This window comes from Haliotis rufescens, unplaced genomic scaffold (assembly GCF_023055435.1).
Source record: "Haliotis rufescens isolate VD_foot unplaced genomic scaffold, xgHalRufe1.0.p SCAF_16, whole genome shotgun sequence".
In the NCBI taxonomy this organism is placed as follows: Eukaryota; Metazoa; Mollusca; class Gastropoda; order Lepetellida; family Haliotidae; genus Haliotis; species Haliotis rufescens.
In genome coordinates, this window is record NW_025963846.1 from 4,975,300 (window position 1) to 4,989,381 (window position 14,082).

At 40.4% G+C, this 14,082-nt stretch overlaps 1 protein-coding gene across 2 annotated transcripts in view; it reads left to right on the forward strand.

Annotated features, from left to right (window-relative positions):
* Window positions 1–5,372: 5,372 nt before the first annotated feature.
* Window positions 5,373–14,082, forward strand: part of LOC124144239 (protein-serine O-palmitoleoyltransferase porcupine-like) — a 30,484-nt gene continuing 21,774 nt past the window's right edge. For both annotated transcript variants that reach the window (XM_046513546.2, XM_048396811.1), the window contains exon 1: window positions 5,373–5,594. The gene's annotated coding sequence lies outside the window, so the exon portion shown is untranslated. The remainder of the gene's footprint in view (window positions 5,595–14,082) is intronic.

The following is a 14,082-nucleotide window of genomic DNA, read 5'->3' on the forward strand; positions in this document are numbered from 1 at the left end:
TGCCGGTAAGGCAAGGACATCCTCACCCTTTTTTATCCTTACACTTATTTTCATCACTGATTGTCAGTGATCCATTCATATAATCTTCACCGTTACTTTGGCTTTTACGCCCTAATGGAATCTGCTTCATTGGATGATCGAGAACATAATCGAGACATTTTATATAATATAATATATAAAGTTTAGTTTTTATTATAACTTCTGCTGATGGACTCAGCTACAGCTACAAAACCATGTTGTTTTTTATTTTTATATGAGCCTGAAAGAAAACACCTTGCAACAATGTAATTTTTGTGGCAGGCAGTTTCCTTTTTTTCCTACAGTCTGAAGCATAATTATTTTTTCAAGAATTTTCGAATTTTTCGGGGACAATTTATTATTTTTAAAAAAATCCCACCCAGTCATCGCGGACTGACTATACATTTTCCTTGGTGTTCTAAAAAATGAGAGAAAAATAAAACTGTTTGTCTTGAAGCACTGATTGACACACATAGTCAGCGCTTGCTTACCCTTTTCGCGAACAGTTGGTGTCATCACTGATTTTCAGTGACCCATTTATATAATGTTCATTACTAGTTATGCCCTATGGAATCTATTTTAATGTGTCCCAGAACGCCATCTCTTGGCTATGATGTGGGTACCAACAGCATGTCATACTGACCAGGAAACATTCATACGGCTATGTCATATACGACGGCACCGGTCCCATGAGTGGGAAGGATATCAAACCAGGCAGTTCGGAGCCGCCTTAGTGAGGCAGGAGTCATAGGTGTTGTCTCTACGCAACATCATCGCCAACTGCGATGTCAGTCGTGTCAGGACGGTGCGGTAGCCTAGTGATTAAAACGTTCCCTCGTTGTTCCGAAACTCCGCTTTGATATTGCTGGAATAGTGCTAAAGGCGGCGTAAAACCTAACTCAATCACTCAATCGGTGGTGTCAGGCACGCATAGTATGGCCAAACCAGCTATGGGGAAATGTTTAGTTCATCGACTAGTGAAGATTTATGCTACACCGAGTTGATGGGAGAACCATGGTGTCGCCATGTGTACCGACGGGAGGTCGGTATATTTGATGGTGACAGTGTAATTATGTGGGCGGTAGTCAGCCACACTGGCAAACAAACTTATAGCAATTGTGATGAAGCCCTACAGCCGAACGTTGTTCCGATTGTAAACCCTGCAAACGTCATCTTTCAACACGACAAGGCTAGAAAGGATACAACAGGTTGTTTTAATGTGACGTCTTGTCCCATTCCACAAAACAGCCTGAGCTAAGGTTAACCTAAACCACTAAGGTTAGAAATAAGGTTTCTTCAGTCTGAAGCTACACCAGGTATTCACGCAAGTCTAAGCGACAACCTTGGTTATTAATGGATAGCGTTTTCAAGGAAACCAAAATGTTTATGTGATCACAAAATAAGGGATGTTGCTTCATCGTGTTCACAAGGAAGTTTAAAAGTATCTTTTAATTCTAGGTGCTTACATCACTAAGGTTTCGCCCAAAGATGCATTAACCATTAAATATGTCATTATTGGCTGGTTTTGTGAATACATGTGAGGTGAGGTGAAATTGGGTTTAACGTCGCGTCCAAGATTATTGCACTTATATAGCGACGTGCATGCACGTGTATGTGTGTGTGTGGCTGCTTGTACTAGTCCGGACTGATGCCGATTTATAGTGCTAGCTCACTGAGATACCATGCCGCAATTTAACATGAATACCCCACTCCGAGCCGACCAGTCCTTGTTTTAGCCCCTTAATGCCGAGCGCCAGACAGGGTAACAACAAGTACAATCTTTTAACGTCTTTTTGTATGACGCGGCCGGGAATCGAACCCTGGACCTTCCGCTCTCCGGGCGGACGCTCTACCACAAGACCACAGAGGCGGTCTGTGAATACATGTGCCTCAAGACGTATGTTTCTGTTAGGGAAGATGAAACATTAACGAACGCACGCATTTCACAACTGATACTGATACTTTTTCTCTGTCCCCATCGGATGGTGGCATTGCAGACTATACAACTCACCTACTTAAAACGTATATGTTTGCTGGTACTATACAAAATGACTAATTACATTAAACACATGACTTTTAATAATATTTGTCATTTAACTAATACGCGTATTTCATACATATGTGCAGAACATGATAACCCGGAAGTCATTAAAATAGTAACTTTGTCAGGTCACTCAATGAGATAGACATGTTATTTGACGAGAAAAAACAAACATCTTTTACATATATATATTATTGTTATAAAGAATATAATATAGAAATGTTATTCTTTCAATTAAAGTGTTAATTTACCTTGTGGTCGTTTCAGGTATTAAGTTTAATTGGTGGATTAAATAGATTGCATTGTGTTCAACAGTTTACACGTGAAACTGTTATAAACTCAGTAGCAAAAGAAACTATACCTTTTATCATATGTTTGATTTTCAAATGAAACTTTCTTACGTTAGTGATATTATATAAAACAAATGTAACTGTTGTAGGGCTCAGTTAACACTCAAAGAATGCCTTACATGATTATTTTTTTATGGAATATAAGTTGATTTAAAAAAAAAAAAAATCTCATAATACACTGCACAATGTCTGGTGGCTATCTTAGATATCTTATCTTTGAAAGAAAATAAATTTGCATTTTTTGTCAGCACAAATTTACAAAATTTCAAACATGGTCGGAGTCATGTGGTTGCAAATTCGTTTCTTAGGTCTCGTTGAACCAATTTATTTTTACACACAGCGCTTCACTTTTTACAAACTGTTGCAGGAATGAGTGGTGGTTAAAAAAACAAAATCAAATTTAACAACAGTTCTTTCAATTTCATTTACATAAACAACAAACGTATTCTTTCTTTTGCCCCTCAGTATATTTGATTAGAAATACGTGTTTTTCGAAATTACAATGCTTTAACAAATACGGTAAACACTTTCATTTGAAAAAAAATGCCACGGGCTTCGTATTACATATTGTATTTATCCATTTCCGAAGAATTTGGAATATCTGAGCTGGTGTAACATTGTATTTGTGGGATGACATTTACGGCCACAATCAACCAACTCATCAATGTGTTCAGTCATGTTCAACATTAAATGTCGTATTATTTCCTGCTCGCTGTCGTATCGTGTAAAGGTTTCGGTTTATGATGGCGTATCGTGTTCCTCACAGAATTCAGAGAAGATCTCTATATGATTGGAAATAAGCAAGAAAACTGTTGCTTTGAATATATGTAAATGGTATTTTTAATCTTCTTGATTATGAATATAAAGAGTTATTATACCCAAATGTTGTAGATATTTACGATAGATATACAATTTTATCAGTCGATGTCATTAATGACGAACGTAGTAAGGTTACTATTTCCCAACAATATATAAACTTTAAACCATTTTAATAATGTATAAGTTTGCAGCTCAGGAACAAAATACGGATTACAGATTTGAACTGAACGCAAATACGGTTGTGTATGCATGCGATGACTGGATTTGCGTTATGATTCAAGTTGAACATAATTTCGGCATTATTTTCATATGAAGCGACAAACTTGACACATATAATAATCCTTTATTGCCGAATTCACCCGTGAAGATCCGGGGGAGAATAGGTCTTCAGCAACCCATGCTTGCTGTAAAACACGTATATGTTTGTCGCAAGAGTCGACTAACGGGATCGGGTGGTCGGGCCAGCAGACTCTGTTGAAGCATGTCACCGATCTCAATTGCGTGGATCGATGCTCATGATATCAATCACTGTATTGTCTGTCTCCTGATGTCTGTCCTGACTCCAATTCGACACATTAAAAATTCCTAAGTTGATACCACAGTAGATCTTTGATCATATTGTATTTCCAATGAATTTCTGACTGATTGAAATATGAGCATTTCTTTGAGCGAGGAGACATTTGTAAATTAGAAAATGCCTGAGAAAGTTAAGTATCATTTCGTACATTAAGGGTGTGAGTGGGGTAGCCTAGTCGTTAAAAGCGTTTGCTCGTCACGCCGAAGGCCCGGGTTCGATTCCCTTACATGGTATCCCCCGTCGTGATATTGCTGGAATATTGCTAAAAGCGGCGTAAATCCATATTCACTCTCTCACTTGGGGATCAACGGTATGCATTTCAATAGTGTTCATAAGCTCAATGTTCCTGAGAGAGAGAATCGTTTATCCACTTTTTTACTGGTTATCAAAAGTAATAAATATATTGCAAGCGATTCCGTGGCATTTGATCGGCTGTTCATAAACAGAAAAACGTAACATGTGTTGCATTATTGCTCTGAACGATGTCACTGTTTGTTTTGGTTTTTGGTTTTTGGTTTTTGTGTTAATCATCATATTCGCGGTCCGTGAATTTAGTTTTGTTGACGTCTTAAGTCAGTGGCTTGAGTGTAAATAGTTCAAATAAAGCTTCAGTGGCAGGGAGATCATGAATATTCATTACATTTGATTGTGACGTCATGTGAATTGATGACGTCACAATGGAATGTGAAATTGTGTTGTAGCAATATTTGTAATTCAAGTGGTGATGAATCTTATTTCATTTCTATGTTATTAACGCCGCATTCAGCAATATTCCGGTGGTAATCAGTATAATTACTGTCTCGCCGCATTTCGTCCATAACGTGCATGTTTTGTTGTTCATGCGAAGCCATTTCACCTTGCAGGGTTCTTTTACATACCGTCCGCGTGTGTTATACGCGATGCAAAACTTTCGTTGTACACCGACGTCACCATTATGACGTCATATCGCTCATTGTGACGCAAAAAATGGGACCTCACAGTCGTATATAGAAAAGTCCCAAATTCCAAGCTCTCTCTTGTTCCCAAAACTTACAATACATACTCTGTGTTGATTTCTATCGTGTTTTCTGCGCGAAATGTTTTGCCACACATCCTTTGAATTTTATAGTAACCGTAACTTTGCATTTTGTAACCTATACTTGTAGGTATTAATATTTAAATACGTTTACCGACAATGACTGAAAAAAGTAATATTCCATGAATGTTATCTTCCGCGGTGATGCGGCCGTCAAACCAGCTGTTTCAATCAAAGAGGATTTATTTTGATTTAATCGCCTCTGATTGACCAATCAGAATCGAGTAATTTCCAAACTCTTGGAAGAATGCTGCGTAACATCCCGTTATCTCCCGACGTGATCTGCCATACAGACTACTTCATTTTTAATCAAGGCCGCTGAGCTTAATTATCCACGCCGGAAATTAAAATACTAACAGTCTGCTCCTCGTATGTGAAAGGATTTTCTTCCTTTGAAGTTCAAAGCACATTTTATACACATATTTAGACTGAGAACGTCGTAGTTAAAATCCGGCAACGGTGACCCCTACCAGCTGAAAATAGACTCGCCCTCAACGACATGGCGGCTTACTTGAAGTAATCGGGCCGGGCATATTTATATATTTCCGAATATGAACTACGTTAACACCAGCAAATGCAAAGCACGACCAAGTGCAAGTGTAGTGCAACGCCATGGTATGAACACAACTGATCAACAAGCATCATAGAGCGTCGTCCCGCCACTCAATTGGTAACTGCCGGTAACCTGTCTCGGAGCTCGGACAGTGGTGAACTGTAAGTGATTGAAGTGTCGAATTTCAACACGTCGTCGATAATCGACATGTTTGGTTCGTACTGTTGTCAGTTCATGTAAATAATTGATAACAGATACGGGTCGATTAGTACAACATGTATTTAACTGTTTCTGTGAAGGCCAAAAAGACTTTTTGATGGAAGTGCCCATGCTTGAGAATATTTTGATTTTGGGGGGAGTTACCTCCCTTTGGCTCACTTCCCAAAACAACACAGTTGTTCATTTGATAATGGGCGATGTACAATGTGTTGGATTAAGTTTTAAAACTTTTTTTTTCAATTTATTCATCAATAAGCAGTTAGCAAATGCACTGTTTTTGTGGATCAAGTTTGCTGTGTGACCACTTGTAGAATGTTACAATACACTGTAACATTGTTACAAGTAGTTCTGTCAACAACCAGTTGCTCAGGTACATGTTCCACATTGTATCCTGAAGGATGAGTCATAGATTGTGATCATTTGAAAACCACAATGCAGTATGAACTAGATGTCACAATTTTCTTAAAATAAAAATACATTTTCTTGAGTAACATGTATTTGCACATTTAGATCTACTTACCACCACAGATTGAATCTTTGCAAACAAGACAATTCAGTTTGTAATAACTACAAGTGATAACAAAACATTTGTCTCTCTGTCTCCAATCACAGTGTTCTGGCAAGGTACTGCCTCACGAGATTCTCACAAGAATTTATTGATTGTTCCATGACATTATACTCAGTGGGACATCGGGCGCTTTCATGTAGATGGGTTATTTTATATGATTATGGGAGTCACTGACTGTCTCAAAGACAGCTTATATTACTTAGACCGCTGCTTCTATTACTGAATGTAAACGTATTGGTTTCCATTACCTTACGTGTCTGAATTTAATATCAGCGCCTTTCTTTGGCAGAAATGGTCAAATCAGAATCGAGTTTGCACATTTTTGCAAATATAGTAGTCACAGTTCTGATAATGCCAAAGATGTTTCTGATATGCCCTGGTATCGCAGAATCGCCGACCACAAATTATGTTAGCTATACACAGAATGTTCCTGACAGTAGTGACCGTAGTGTGAGACTGAGAAAGGTAGAAATATGTCAGCAAGCCTGGCTTCATGACTGCATGTGGTGGCAACATAACTCAGAAAGAAATACTACGACATGTCCGCTCTGTATAAATCATGTGAAATCTATGCTCAATGACAAAGTCACATTCTATTTTTAGAACAAGTACCTTGAGGAGACATGCTGACAGCAGTGATCACACACAAACTATTAAGGCTGATTATATATGACATCGGATGTCCTCGCTGCAAGACATAATATTTGAGATGACGTGCTAAAATTCTGAGTATCTCTAACGTTACGTTTGGACAGAGATTCTGCAGCAATAACCTGCATAACATGGGGTTTTAAGTTTTATATGAGTTTGGCCCCATAAGTTCTGAAAATGACCCCATGTATTAAGGAGGAAGGGGGCTTAGTCCCCGCTAGTTCAGTTTCTTGGCAGAACACTGAAATCAATAACATGTGCGTCAATGTCAAGTCAATATATAACAGCGGTCATTATCATGTTTATTACAGCATCGCTATTGTTAGTATAATGAAATGAAATCTAAGAAAGATCATGCTACTTTGAAAAACCTACGTTGGTATGTTGGTGTTGTTGCGAGAACTAAGATCTGATTTTAATGAGATTGGCAATAAGTCTGCACGTTTTTCATTCAGCAAGGTAATTCTTTCAGGTTTTGTACCGTTCAAGTTGCTGCTCACTATGTAACAAATCTGGGATAACACTGTCTTAGTAAAGTACAGATTCTCATACTTGTTTTGGGTTGAGTCCCGTCCGGGACCTAAGGCACCTAATCGCCAGCACACAAAGTCAGCGCTCTAACCCACTCAGCCACCGAGGCTTCCACAATAATGAAACTCCAACAACTGGTAGTCTAGATCACATACTTTGAGTACCCTTCTGACAAATGTAAATTGGCACGGCTCCCATGGCGATTTGTGTGCTTGCGATTAGGTGCCTCACCCTGGCAAGTGTGGGTTTGAATCCCGGACGGGACTCAACCCCCCAAAAGTACGAGAATCTGTACTTTACTAAGAAAGTATTATCCCAAATATAACATTTGTTACATTTGACCACTTTCTAAATGGCATTGTGTATTCATATGCTGCGCACTACTTTAGCTTGAACGTGACATGGAATCCCTTTCACCTTAACCCACCCACTACTTTACAAGGCGGTGGGTGGGGAACTCCAGGTTTAGATCTTGTCAGTCAAGCCATGTGGGTGGATAGTTTTCATCTCAAAGATCCATTTGATATCAATGGATTGGCGCCTAGCCGTGCTTTGTTCTGACTCAGGGTCAGATATCAGTTGTGAATGATCTGTTGTTGCCGGTCTTTGGTAGAGTGCCCTGTTGAATTGAAATGACTAGCAATGTGTTTGTCTCTAGGTGATTGATGTCGGCAAAGTGTTCTTTGAGTTGGATGAGAAGTGACGTTTTGTTTCTCCTACATTCTGTTGCCGGCATTTCAACCAGTTGAATAAGTAGATTAAGTTTCTGTTTTTACAGCTAAAGTGTGTGCAGCATTTATATTACTTGTCTTACATATGAAACCTGAATGTGTTTCTGTCTTTTACGATCACGCAGATTTTGCAGACTTCGTAGAGGGAATTGTCATCCAGGTTTGTGATCATGCGACCACAAATTTGTGGTTTCAGTGGTGAATATTTGATGGCCGCATTCATGAGAATGTCTCTTAATGTGCGTTTTTTCCTGTATGCTGTAATGTGTGAGACTTTGAAAGCTTTTTTGCAGGCATCTGACCCCGTAAGTAGGTGCCAAGAATGTTTTATCATTGAGCTGACCTTGTGTGTAGTAGGGTTGTATCTGTAAGGAAGACAACTGGTTGAGTGTCCTCAGAGAGTGTCTTTTTATCTGTTAAGAGGAGTGTTCTCTCTTTAGTGTTTGTGCTATTTTTGTTATCCGTTAAGGTGTTCGTAGGGTAATTTCACCTAAGATAATACTTGACCAGGTTGTCACTGCGGAACTCATGTTGTGATTGAGAACTGCATATGCTTTTGAGTCTTAGAAATTGGCTGTAGTGTCCTTTGCCTTGATGTGACGTCCCGTGAATATCCTGGGTTAGAATTGGTCTTAAGCAACCCATGCTTTTTGTAAGAGGCAACTAACGGGATCGGGTTGTCAGGTTCGCTGACTTGGTTGATGCATGGCATCGTATCCCAATTGCATAGAAGGATGCTCATGAAATTAAGGATAAGAATTTATGGATGAACAACTTCTTTGTTAAAATTAAGAGCGACGTTTCGGTTATCAAGCAAGTGTTAGAACCTACACTGAGACATCGCTCTGAATTGTAATAAAGAAGTTGTTCATCCATAAATTCTGATCCTTACTTAGTACACCAACTTCTAAATGCTTCTCAAAGAAGATGCTCATGGAATCAATCACTGGATTGTCTGGTCTAGATTTGATTATTTGCAGACCGCCGTCATATAGCTGGAATACTGCTGAGTGCGGCGTTAAACAACAAACAAACTAACAAACAAAACACCTTGATGCGGTGTGGATGGCAGGATGTGTACAGCAGATAACAGTGTGTATCTGTTGGCTTGAAGTATAGGTCAGGATCCAGTTCATAAGTGTTTAGGTTATATATGACCAATGTGTCTGATAATACAGCAGTGAATTGTATGCTGGGATGTGAGTCATTGAATTTCGTTAAACCCGGATTCCAAATTAGGAAGATGTCGTCAATAAATCTGACGTATCGGTCGCGTTTGTCAGTGGTGCTGTTAAGAAGTTTATATTCTGATTCTCCCATAAACATATTTGTGTAAGTGAGGGCTAATTTGGTCCCCAGTGCTCCACCTTCTGTGTGATATAATGTTCGCTAAACATGGTTGTTTTTATGTAGGACAAGTCGTAATTATGAAAGTAAGCTGGTTGGGCTGATTGACCAATCAGGTTTGAAGCATCTAATGGCCTGGGCTTCTGCTCTAAGGCCTTGCGTGTTGGGTATGTTTGTGTATAGGGATGTGACGTCCATTGTGACAAGGATGATGATCAATGCACGGGGAGACTGAAACTTTCTAATCTCGGAATAAGTAAGTGGTATCTCTAATATAGCTGGGGTCATTTTTAACAAACTCTTTTTTATGTTCATCTACAAAGCTGCTAATTTGTTCAGTGGAAGTACCATTGCTACTTACGATGGGGCTGCTTGAAACTAGTCACTGATATTATTTGCACACAGTCCTTCTGTCCAATTATCTTTCTATGTTCAACCCATGTCTGTCGTGAAAGGCGACTATGTTTGTTTGAAGAGGCGACTATCGAGATCGGGTGGTCAGGCTCGCTGACTTGGTTGATGTATGTCATCATATCCCAATTGCGTGGATCGATGCTCATGATATCAATCACTAGATTGTCTGGTTCAGACTCGATTATTTACAGACTGCTGTCATGTAGGTGGAATATTGATAAGTGCAGCATTAAACAACAAACAAACAAACAAACAAACAAACAAACCCTTGGGTGTTAGCCATTTACCCTTTTCTTATCCCATCTTTAGCTTGAATGTGACAGTAAGCCCCTTTCTCCTCACCCCACCAATACTTTAGCTTGAATGTGACAGTAAGCTCCTTTCTCCTCACCCCACCAATACTTTAGCTTGAATGTGACAGTAAGCCCCTTTCTCCTCACCCCACCAATACTTTAGCTTGAATGTGACAGTAAGCCCCTTTCTCCTCACCCCACCAATACTTTAGCTTGAATGTGACGTTAAACCCCATTTCACTTGGTTTAGCTATGTTTATGATATTAAGCGTTTAGCTGCTCTCTGACCATTAAACATTAACTGTTTGTCATATCTCTTAAAGTTGTCAATTACTTATCAATGATCAGAAGATTAAATTTTAAAAAGAATCACAATCATTAATATATTATAATTGCTGACTTTGTCAGGAATACGTGAGGTTAGGTGAAATGGGGTTTTACGTTGTGTCCAAGATTATTGCACTTATATAGCGACGTGCATGCACGTGTGTGTGTGTGTGGCTGCTTGTGCGTGTATGACAGATGCCGATTTATAGTGCTAGCCCACGGAGATACCATGCCGCAGTAAAACATGAATACCCCACTCAGACACAGTATACCAACCAGCCGAGCGCCAGACAGGGTAACAACAAGTACCATCTTTTAACGTCTTTTGGTATGACACGGCCGGGGATAGAACCCTGGACCTACCTCTAGTCCACGGAGGCGGTCCAGGAATATCTGAGTACAAATGGAGGGGTATCTCATTATTCTACATCGTTGTTTAGTGAAGTGATCAAGATAAAAGATGTTTTCACATAATAATACATAAGTATTTTAGCACTACTTATAATATGTAGGTGACACGGATTTTGCAGCTGTACGCAACCACTCTCATAATAAATTCATTTTTATGATTTAAACAAGGTTTTTTTACCTATTTCTAAAAGGTTGCCTTTTCCATTATATCGCTTACTGAATGTAGTCATATATTATGTATATATATGGGTATGTATATTAACTTGACATTTGTTGGTGAATGTATTTGTTTATCGTCCGATCATAGGTTTTCGGATCTCATATGTTTTCAAACGGCCACGTTTATCGCGATTACTCACGCTGTAACAAAGAGTGTAGCATCACACAGAAATTGTACATACTCCAATGATGGCTTGTTTTTAAGAGAAAGTTGCGATAAAAGTGAATGAGATGTTTTACAGTTGTTCATGTAATTAAACAGAAAACTATGAATGTTTCTTACGCGTCTGAAAACCCATAACACAGGTATACATGGTGTCTGGATTGCCCAGAATTATAGTTTGTGATTCAAAATGTTTACGGATATTACAGGTATCAACACGTTCACCATAATTTTACAATGATATAATAAATATTTATATAATTATATTTATACCCAAGATGCTGGAGATCACATGATGCTGGGGTTCACCTAAACAATGAAATGAGCACTGATGCAACAGATCAAAATGGCTTTTCAATTGTATTTGTTATTACTTCCAGTCGGGCGGTCGGGGAGCCTAGTGGTTAAAGCGTTGGCTCGTCACGCCGAAGACCCGGGTTTCGATTCCCGACATGGGTACAATGTGTGAAGCCCATTTCTGGTGTCCCCCCGCCGTGATATTGCTGGAATATTGCTAAAAGCGGCGTAAAACCATACTCACTCACTCACTCACTATTACTTTCAGTCACAAGACATTTGTTTCAATCTAGTCTCATGCTGTGTCCATGAGATCGGATCAATCCGATAATAGTTTTAGCCTTCAGCTGAAAGTCTCCCAAGATTACTGTAACATTATTTCCTTGAACAAACTGAAGCAAGTGCTGGTATATAAAAACATTGTTGTGATGATTAATATATTAGAAACACACCAGTGTAGAGTCAATAAAGTGTCATATTTAATTAATTTTCTGTTGGGAATGGATTTGTGCTCAGTTCGCCTTCTCCAGATAGCGGCAAATATACTGTTGAAGTACGATATACAGCAGCAATCAATCAAATATTCATCAGCTCGTATCTGTAGCATATATGGATGTATTGAGGTGGAACATTGCCATTAATGATTGAGGTGTAACTGTACACCCCGGCCTCAGCCCTGCGCTACCAGGTGCTGGATTATTCCTAGGGTGACCCAGGAGTAGCTCGTGCCGCCATCAGTCAGGTGTTCAGCCAGGAATAGATGTCAGTGGGAATACTGCCACAGGACAGGTAATATTGATGGCATCTAGGAATACCTGTCTTGCAGAGATTTGAATGTTAGAATTAATGAGTCTGATTTAGTGATATATGAAATTATACAACAATGAATTAAATATTTTTACTGTAAAGCTATTACTGTTTGTACACTTGGCCTGTGATAATTTTAGTCTTGAGCATCATATTTATTGATGTTTGCTTGCCATCTTGTCGGATTGTTTTTAATTTTTAGAGTACAAAAAGAAATATTCCGTCACTATGTAAATCTCCATGAAGATTAACCAATGCTTGTGAGTTTTTGAGGACCCTCGATCCTCTCTTAAGTGTTGAGAGGCATGGGTGGGTCAGTTGTCTGAGGTGCCGTAATTCTCTGTGCAGAGTTGCATACCTTTGGCATGCCAGAAACCTATGATTGTTTGAATCCTGGTTCTACCCGATAATGTTTCTGGGTTTGTCAGCACCAAACGGTTTCACCAAAGTGGTAAACGTCTTGACCTGCATCCCTGCGGGCCTTCCTCAAGCTGACACACCGTGATATAACTGGAAAACTGGAAAAAAATTCCCAATCAGACATTTTCAGGCATCTCTTGAGACCAACAGTGTGTACCTGGGTAGGGTCAGGTAATAGGGGTGTGTGTACCCGGGTAGGGTCAGGTAATAAGGGGGTGGGTACCTGGGTAGGGTCAGGTAATAAGGGTGTGTGTACTGGGTAGGGTCAGGTAATAGGGGGTGTGTACCTGGGTAGGGTCAGGTAATAAGGGGTGTACCTGGGTAGGGTCATGTAATAGGGGTGTGTGTACCCGGGTAGGGTCAGGTAATATTGGTGTGTGTGCCCGGGTAGGGTCAGGTAATAGGGGTGTGTGTACTGGGTAGGGTCAGGTAATACGGGGTGGGTACCCGGGTAGGGTCAGGTAATACGAGGTGTGTACCCGGGTAGGGTCAGGTAATACGGGGTGGGTACCCGGGTAGGGTCAGGTAATAGGGGTGTGTGTACCTGGGTAGGGTCAGGTAATAGGGGTGTGTGTACCCGGGTAGGGTCAGGTAATAAGGTTGTGTGTACTGGGTAGGGTCAGGTAATAGGGGATGTGTACCCGGGTAGGGTCAGGTAATAGGGGTGTGTGTACCCGGGTAGGATCAGGTAATAAGGGTGTGTGTACAGGGTAGGGTCAGGTAATAAGGGGGTGGGTACCTGGGTAGGGTCAGGTAATAGGGGGGTGGGTACCTGGGTAGGGTCAGGTAATAGGGGTGTGTGTACTGAGTAGGGTCAGGTAATAGGGGTGTGTGTACCTGGGTAGGGTCAGGTAATAGGGGTGTGTGTACCCAGGTAGGGTCAGGTAATAGGGGTGTGTGTACTGAGTAGGGTCAGGTAATATTGGTGTGTGTACCCGGGTAGGGTCAGGTGATAGGGGGGTGGGTACTGGGTAGGGTCAGGTAATAGGGGTGTGTGTACCCGGGTAGGGTCAGGTAATAGGGGGGTGGGTACTGGGTAGGGTCAGGTAATAGGGGTGTGTGTACCTGGGTAGGATCTGGTAATGGGGGGGGGGGGGGGTACCCAGGTAGGGTCGGGGAATAGGGGGGGGGGGGTACCCGGGTAGGTTCAGGTAATAGGGGGGTGGGTACCCGGGTAGTAAATTGGGACTCGTCCCAGCCCTAATATAAAGTGACATGTGATACTTGTGTCTCTCTATGAATCGGGATACT